The sequence below is a fragment of the Tupaia chinensis genome, unplaced genomic scaffold (assembly GCF_000334495.1).
Source record: "Tupaia chinensis unplaced genomic scaffold, TupChi_1.0 Scaffold143921_1, whole genome shotgun sequence".
Lineage (NCBI taxonomy): Eukaryota > Metazoa > Chordata > Mammalia > Scandentia > Tupaiidae > Tupaia > Tupaia belangeri.
The window spans coordinates 601,100-610,380 of record NW_006203772.1 but is presented as its reverse complement, the minus strand read 5'-3'; positions in this window follow the sequence as shown (position 1 = coordinate 610,380).

The following is a 9,281-nucleotide window of genomic DNA, read 5'->3' as shown; positions in this document are numbered from 1 at the left end:
ACTCGCACAGGGCCTGCTGCAGTGTGAGTCCTGCACCTGGAGGCTTGCTTTCTCACTTTCTCTCTCTCACTCTGTCCCTCTCTGGTCAAGCTGAAATAAATAAATAAATAAAGTAAAATAATTCATTCTTTTATAAAAAATTATTTTATTTAACTTTTATTTATTTTTATTTTCCAGTTTTTGATCAGAGAAAGAGAGAGAGAGAGAGAAAGCAAGCCACCAGGTCCGGGACTTGGACCACAGTCAGCCACGTGAGAGTCCAGTGTCCCTAGCCACCATGGCACCTGGCAGCTTCTAGTGTATTTTTCAAGCCACTGGATCTGGAACTCGAACCGTAGTTGACCACGTAGGATCTAGCTGCCCCAGCCACCATCCCTACTGATTGGCCCCATGGAAATAAAGGCATTTTTATTTATTTAAATATTTTTGGAGAGATTTTTGCTATAGGGCACGTGCACTTGCCAGAAAGAGACAGAGAAACAGAAAGCGAGAAATCACCCCCCAGGGGGGATGGCCACGCTGCAATCCCTTCTCCTCCATTCTCCTCTCAGGATCTTGGGCACACACGCACACGTGCCTGGCATGAGTTTAAGCCACCGGGTCTGGGTGTCCAACGACATAGCCATTACGCCGACTGCTGGTCCTGAAATGAAGGCATGTTTGACTCCATTTTATGATGAAAAGCTAGGGCAAGAACTTCCTAGAAGAGGAAGGTGAAGGTCTCTCATCAGGTGGTGGTGAGGCCCAGACTCAGACTAATTCAAAGCTGGTTTCCTTCCAGCTCTGAGTCCACTCTGGACAGGCAGTCTGGGAAATAAACAAGAACTCTAAAGCACAACTCCTGAACCGTGGGCTGAAGCTCTGGTTGGAGCCAAGGAAGGATTGGGATTCCAGGACAAGTGAGTTCTAGGAGAAGACCTGGCTTATAAGCAGCAGGTCAGGGAAAGGAGATAGTGCTGCTGGGTGGGAGGTGGTTGAGAGCAGCATGTGGAAAAGGCTTAAAAAGGGGTATGGAGAGGCCTGACGGATGGTGAGGTGGTTAAGGCACTGGACTCGACTATGGTTCAGTCCTGGACCTGGCAGCTTGCTCTCTCACTTTCTCTCTCTCTCTAGTCAAGTTAAAAAATAATAATAATATGGGAGCAGAAGTTGGCATAATGACTATGTCACTGGACTCCCATGTAATTGACCACGGTTCAAGTCCCAGACCCGGTGGCTTAAATTCACGCCAGGCACGTATGCGTGTGTGCCCAAGATCCCGAGAGGAGAATGGAGGAGAAGAGATTGCAGCATGGCCATCCTCCCTGGGGGTGATTTCTTGCTTTCTGTCTGTCTGTCTCTCTCTGTCTTTCAGACTCGCACAGGGCCTGCTGCAGTGTGAGTCCTGCACCTGGAGGCTTGCTTTCTCACTTTCTCTCTCTCACTCTGTCCCTCTCTGGTCAAGCTGAAATAAATAAATAAATAAAGTAAAATAATTCATTCTTTTATAAAAAATTATTTTATTTAACTTTTATTTATTTTTATTTTCCAGTTTTTGATCAGAGAAAGAGAGAGAGAGAGAGAAAGCAAGCCACCAGGTCCGGGACTTGGACCACAGTCAGCCACGTGAGAGTCCAGTGTCCCTAGCCACCATGGCACCTGGCAGCTTCTAGTGTATTTTTCAAGCCACTGGATCTGGAACTCGAACCGTAGTTGACCACGTAGGATCTAGCTGCCCCAGCCACCATCCCTACTGATTGGCCCCATGGAAATAAAGGCATTTTTATTTATTTAAATATTTTTGGAGAGATTTTTGCTATAGGGCACGTGCACTTGCCAGAAAGAGACAGAGAAACAGAAAGCGAGAAATCACCCCCCAGGGGGGATGGCCACGCTGCAATCCCTTCTCCTCCATTCTCCTCTCAGGATCTTGGGCACACACGCACACGTGCCTGGCATGAGTTTAAGCCACCGGGTCTGGGTGTCCAACGACATAGCCATTACGCCGACTGCTGGTCCTGAAATGAAGGCATGTTTGACTCCATTTTATGATGAAAAGCTAGGGCAAGAACTTCCTAGAAGAGGAAGGTGAAGGTCTCTCATCAGGTGGTGGTGAGGCCCAGACTCAGACTAATTCAAAGCTGGTTTCCTTCCAGCTCTGAGTCCACTCTGGACAGGCAGTCTGGGAAATAAACAAGAACTCTAAAGCACAACTCCTGAACCGTGGGCTGAAGCTCTGGTTGGAGCCAAGGAAGGATTGGGATTCCAGGACAAGTGAGTTCTAGGAGAAGACCTGGCTTATAAGCAGCAGGTCAGGGAAAGGAGATAGTGCTGCTGGGTGGGAGGTGGTTGAGAGCAGCATGTGGAAAAGGCTTAAAAAGGGGTATGGAGAGGCCTGACGGTTGGTGAGGTGGTTAAGGCACTGGACTCGACTATGGTTCAGTCCTGGACCTGGCAGCTTGCTCTCTCACTTTCTCTCTCTCTCTAGTCAAGTTAAAAAATAATAATAATATGGGAGCAGAAGTTGGCATAATGACTATGTCACTGGACTCCCATGTAATTGACCACGGTTCAAGTCCCAGACCCGGTGGCTTAAATTCACGCCAGGCACGTATGCGTGTGTGCCCAAGATCCCGAGAGGAGAATGGAGGAGAAGGGATTGCAGCGTGGCCATCCTCCCTGGGGGTGATTTCTTGCTTTCTGTCTGTCTGTCTCTCTCTGTCTTTCAGGTGAGTACATGTGCCCTAAAGCAAAAACCTCTAAAAAAATTAAATTAAACTAAATAATTTTTAAAAAGAAGTTAGGAGGGCACCAGGTTGTGGCACAGCAGTAAAACATGATGTCATGTGAAGGTGACCCACAGGACAATGTTCTGGATGCCAGGCAAGCATGTGCCCACCATCCAGGCTAGATACGGCTTGGCACCTGGACCCGCTGGGGTGCTGTTGCTCTCACTCATGAAATAAATAAATAAATGAAAATTTAAAAAGTGTTTTAGAAGTGGGGGAGGCAAAAGGTGGTGCTATGGTGGTTAAGGCACTGGACTTCCACTGGGCAACTGTGGTTCAAGTCCCATATCTGGTGGCTTATTTTCTCACTTTCCCTCTCTCTCTTTCTGTCTCTCTGGTGAGTACATGTGCCCTTTAGCAAACTTAAATAAATAAAATAAATCATTTTTAAAATGAAGGGGCAGGGCTGGCAGGTGATGTGGTAATTAAGGGAGCTGGACTCCCACATGGCCAAGCGTGGTTCAAGTCCCGGACTTGGTGGCTTGCCTTCTCAATTTCTCTCTCTCTCTCTCTCTTTCTCCCTCTCACTCTGTCCCTCTCTGGTCAAATTTAAATAAATAAATAGTTAAATTCTTTAAAGAAAAGGGCAAGAGCTAGGTGCAGTGACATGCCCTTATAGTCCCGCCAGCAGTCCTTTGGGGACAAAGGTAGGAGGATTGTGAGTTCAAGGCCAGCATGGGCAACACAGTGAGACCCTGTCTCCAAATAAGTGAATAAATACACAGGGACCAGCAGATGGCATCGCATTTTTCTTGCTGGACTCTCACATGGCCAGCCATGGTTCAAGTCCCTTACCTGGTAGCTTCGAACTCACACCTGACATGAGTGCATGCATTCACAAGATCCTGGGGGGGGGTAGTGGAGGAGAAAGGATTGTGGTGTTGCCATTCCTGGGTGTGTGCGTGTGCGTGTGTGTGACTTCTCACTTTCCCTCTCACTGCGTCTGTCTCTTTCTCCTGCAAGTACACGCACCTTAAGGCAAAACTTCTCCAAAAATATAAAATTGGGGGCCGGCAGGTGGCCTGGTGGTCAAGAGTACTGGACTCCCACATGGCCAACCATGGTTTGAGTCCCAGACCTGGTGGTTTGCTTTCTCACTTTTTCTCTCTCATTCTGTCCCTCTCTGGTCATATTAAAATAAACAAATAAATAAATAAAGTTAAATAATTCTAAAAAAAATTTATTTAAAAAAAATAAATACATAAAGAGTCATATGAGTGAGAAAGCAAGGAGGGAGTCCCTGTATCATTTAAGAGTTTTTCCATATTCTTTAATTATTAAACTTTATTTATTTATTTATTTATTAGCTTGACTAGAGAGGGACAGAGAGAGAGAGAGAGAAAGTGAGATAGCAAGCCGCCAGGTCCGGGACTTGAACCGCAGTCGGCCATGTGGAAGTCCAGCACCCTTACTCACCACCCCACCTGCTGGCCCTTTTCCATACATTCTTTGACTGAATCTTCCTAAGGACTGTGTGAGGTAGATATCACTGTTATCCCCATTTTATAGACAAGGAGACTGAGGCTTGGAAAGATGAAGTGAGCAATATGTTCAGAACCATATTACTGGAAACCTGAGGCCTGACTCCATTGCTCCTGGAACTCAGAAGGCATCTGCAGAGACGAGTGCAAACCTAACCTCATTCGCAGTAGGTTTGTGCAGAGCCTGGGACCTGGTGTCTGGAAAGCAGAGTGCTAGTCCTGCCTCCTCTATTGGTTTACTGAGACCCAGGGTCAAGCATTTCCTCCCTGAGCCTCAGTTTCTCTTTGTAAAATTGGCAGTCATCTTTTGGAGACTGGTGGACATCGGCACAGTGCCCAGGAAGACATTCTTAGGAGCCCACTCCTTGGAAGAGCCCCAGAGTGCCCAGGAAGACATTCTTAGGAGCCCACTCTTTGGAAGGGCCCCAGTACTCCAGGGTGTATTGCTTAACATGTACACTTGCTTGTGGGGCTGCAAGGCGTGGCGAGCGTAAGGGCGCATGTTCAGTACTTGAGAACATGGTGGAAAATATGTCTAGGGGTCGCCATCTGTTCATGTTAAGGCAATCTCTGAGCACCTCCCAGAATAAGGCCCGTGAAGGATACAAGTTCATGAAGATGAATCAGATAGGGTGCCATTCAGAGTACTGCAGTTGGGGATGAGCAGGGGAGAAGATGAAGTCATCGTAGTGTGATTAAAAAAAACAGTAGGGGGAACCAGTAGTTAGCGTAATGGCTATGTCGCTGGACTTCCATGTAGTCGACCTCAGTTCGAGTCCCGGCTTAAACTCACGCCGGGTGTGTGTGTGTGCGTGCCCAAGATCCTGAAAAGAGAAAGGAGGAGAAGGGATTGTGGTGTGGCCACCCACTCTGGGGGGTGATTTCTCACTTTCTGTCTCTCTGTCTCTGTCTGTCTGTCTGGTGAGCACATGCCCTATAGCAAAAAAATCTCTCAAAACAAACAAAAATCAGTAGGGAACCTGCAGGTGGCATGATGGTTAAGGCGCTGGACACTCCCACATGGACGACCATGGTTCAAGTCCTGGATCTGGTGGCTTGCTTTCTCAGTTCTCTCTCTCTCTCTCTCTCTGGTGAAATTAAAATAAATGAATGAATAAATAAAATTAAATAAATAATTCTTTAAAAAAAATAACAGTAAAAGGGACCAGCAGATGGCATCATGGTTATGTCTCTGAACTTCTATGTGGTCAACTGTGGTTTGAGTCTCAGACCCAGAGGCCTAACAATGATGCAGGGTGTGTGTGCATGCATGCCCAAAATCCCAAGAGGAGAATGGAGGAGAAAGGACTGTGGCATGGCCATCTCCCTGGGATGTGATTTCTCACTCTCCGTCTGTCTGGCAGGTGCACGCACCTTATCACAAAAATCTCTCTAAAAAAAGAAAAAGAAAAAGAAAAAAAGAAAGAAAAGAAAACAGTAAAAGCAGGTCCAAAACCTAGACATGGGGGTGGGGGGCAAGTGTCAGGAAGGCTAAGGAGAAGCTTCACCGACTAGTCAAGGTGAAACCAAGCTGACATAAACAGGCTACCATCAGCAAGCATCTCTGATGAATTCCTTAAGTCTCAAGGCCGTGTTTTTTACAGGGAGACTCAGGATTAAGACAGTTTTCCAGCTTTCTGTTTTCTCCCCTGTTAAGCCCCATAGGTCCATAGCAGACTCTTGCTTTGGATCCCCTATATCTAAAGCAAAACTGGAGAGCAAAGACCTCCCAGAACTGCTCCAAGTCCTTGGTTCCAGGAAGAGTTTTGTTCATGACTGTGCTGTTAGAGAGACATTGAACAAATAAAACATTGACTAATCATATTATTTGGGCTTTTATTATTGTTGTGTAAAACTACTAACTTCATAAAACTTAGTAAAGCAACCAAGAGGAAAAGAAGATAAATTTTGCCAGGGCCAGCAGGTTGTGGCACTGGACTCCTATGTGGACAATCATGGTTCAAGTCCCAGATCTGGCAGCTTGACACTCATGCTGGGTGTGTATGCATGTGTTCCCAAAATCCCAAGAGGAGAATGGAGAAGAGATGGAGCTGTAGCCATCTGCCCCCCCCACCAGGAGTGATTTGTCACTTTCTCTGTTTCTCTCTGTGTCTTCAGCTAGTGCATGTACCTACAGCAAAAATCTCTCTCTCATTAAAAAAGATAAATTTTGCTAACTGAATCTTTTTCTTTTCCTTTTCCTTTTTTTTTTTTGGCTAGAGGTGTGTGAGTTCACCAGAGAGAAAGAGAGAGAGGAGGAGAGATACATAGTGGTCCCCCCAGTGGGGCTTAGTCAAACTGCAATATCTTTTTCTCCATTTCTCCATCCTGTCAGGGTCTTGGGGATACATGCAGATGTGTCCCATGTGTTTAAGTCACCAGACAGGGATTCAACCTGCATAGTCAACCATATGGGATCCAACCACGGGCTGGCCCTGAATCCTTTTTTGTTTTGTTTTGTTTGTTTATTGTATTCATGATACAAACCATGTACACTTGCATGAGAGAGAGCACCCCCAATGGGGCCTGGTCATGCCATGATCCTTCTTCCTCTCATTCTCTGTCCTGTCAGCATCCTGGGCACATGTGCACGTGCCAGGCATGAAGTCAGTGGAGCCAGGACTCAAACCCTGATTGACCATTTGGGATCCAGCTTCCCCTACACAGTACCTTATGACTGTGATACAGAACTGACCTTAATCCATTTTTTTATTGTGCATACTAGGTATGTGCGTGGCACCATATATATATGCATTTTATGTGTGTATTACGTTTGGGCCAGCTTGTAGCATAGTGGTAAGGCAGCTGAATCCCACACAGCCAACTGGGTAATTGAAGTCCTGGACCTAGCAGTTTGAAAACATGCCAGGCATGTGTGCATACATGCCCAAAATTCTGAGAGGAGAGAAGGGGTTGTGATGTGGCCGGTGAGAAGGTTATTTCTCCCTTTCCCTCTGTCTCTCTATGACCAGCACACATGCCCTATAGCAAGCTAGAAAGAAAAACACACACACATATGCGTCTGTGGATCTGTGTGTCCGCTCTGTCTCTCTTAGGGTCACACGTTTCTTGACACGGTTCCTCTCAGGCCCATGCGTTCTCTGAGCGGTAGAGGAGACCCTTGGATGATGGTCTCCTGCTCTCTGGGTCTCAACTTCCTCTCCTCTATCAGTGAGGGACTTGAACTCCATGATTTTAAAGGCCTCTAGTGATCTGACCATTTACATTTCATCACTTACCATATGATTTAAGGATTTCTTCCAAAGAAGGTCCGAATAAGTCAGAGCTTAAAGCTGCAGTGGAAGGGATTGGAGTTAGACTGGAGAAGGGTGAAGGCCCCAGACTGGCCTACACTGGCCTCTGGGGAGCCACGGAGCTCCTGGTCTGAAGAAAAAACTGTTAGAACCTGAAGCCAGCCCCATACACCCAGGCGGTATCCCCTCCCCCCATGTTGGCCAGAGTTTCCATGTGACTTGCTGAAAGGGAGAGGGACTCCCTATGGGGCACTAGGGAGGGAGAGGAATGGAAAAGCACCCATTCAGGGAAATGGCCCTAGGTGGGAAGTGTCCTCAGGTCCTGCTCTGGCTGCTGCAGTCTCCTGATAAGAAAATGGCACTAGGTTCCCACCCCGATAGAGCAATGTCCCCTTATCTGGGCTCTCAGAACACCCCACCCAGGCCCAGACTCTCTTCCAGCCCACGCCCTGATCACAACACCCCTTCCCCCTCCAGCCCTGTCAGGGGCCACAGCCACAGGACCCCTGGCTGGCTGGCTGAGATGCCTCCTCTGGCTCCAGAGGTTCCTGGGTTCTGCTCATGCTCATCTTTGGAGCTGGCCTCCAGGGACTTGGCAGAAGGCTTGGCAGTGAGTGCTATGAAGTTTAGCCCTGGTGCACAAAGCCCTCACTGCTGTAAAGCAGCTCCAGCTGTCTGTGGGATCTCTGAGTAGAGTGGCCTGGAAGGAGGGGGACAGGACAGGAAAGGGAGCCACAGGGAGGCAGAAGCAGACATAATGATTTCTCACCTGATTAGAGCACCTGGGATTATGAAGCTTTCTCACCCATATTTCTCACTGGACTCTTCCGGCTTGGTGAGATATGCAATACCACCAAGCCCAGAGAAGTGCAGTCTGCCCCAGTCACACAGCCAGTGAGTGAGACGAGCAAGGAGGAGGGAAGGAAATTGAGGTGTGCTCCATACGTGCTACGTATGAGAGCTAATATAACCCTCGCCATCATCACATAAGGTAAGTGACTGCTCCTTACACTTGAGGAAACCGAGGCTGAGAACACGTGGCCCGAAGTCAGAGATGGATGCATTGGAGCTGAAGCTGCCACTCACAGCCTGCCACCCCCTAATCCTCGGTTCTCTTAATGGTCTCAAGGTGCTTTCATGAGTATTATATAGGGCCAGCCCCTCAGCCCAGTGATTAAAGGAGTCAAATTCCATATGGCCAACCAGGGATGAATCCTCACCCAGCAGCTTGAAAAACACCCTGGGCACATGTGTGCATGCCCAGGGTCCTGACAGGATGAAGAATTAGAGGACTGCACTGTGATTTGGCCCTGTCAGATGTGTTTTCTCTATCTCTCTCCCTCTCTCTCATGTGGGAGCATATGCTTCTGGCATTTAATAAAAAAAGAATATTCATTGGTTGGCCCAGCTGTGGTAACCCATCCTAGTTGGTTGACGCTATTCTGCGAGCTGAGGCCACATGGGAGACTAGGGTTCAAGTCCCAGTTTACCCTAGAAAGCCAATGCAGTGGCCTGAGCCTCCAGTCCCAGCTCTCTGGGAGGCCGAGGCAGGATGACTGTGACATGGAGAGCCCGTGTCTGAAAAAAGGACTATTTCGTGGGCTTTCAGACGTTTGGCAACTAGGATCGTGGCCTTCCTCCCTGGGTCTCTGCGGGGAGGGCCGGGAGAGATCAGCTGGTCTGGCCCCCTGTGAACCGGCGGCAGTGCTGCACCAAGTGCTTTCCCAGCAGCTGACCTGGTTCTCACAACCCTGTGAACGTGCGACTGTTACTCCTTC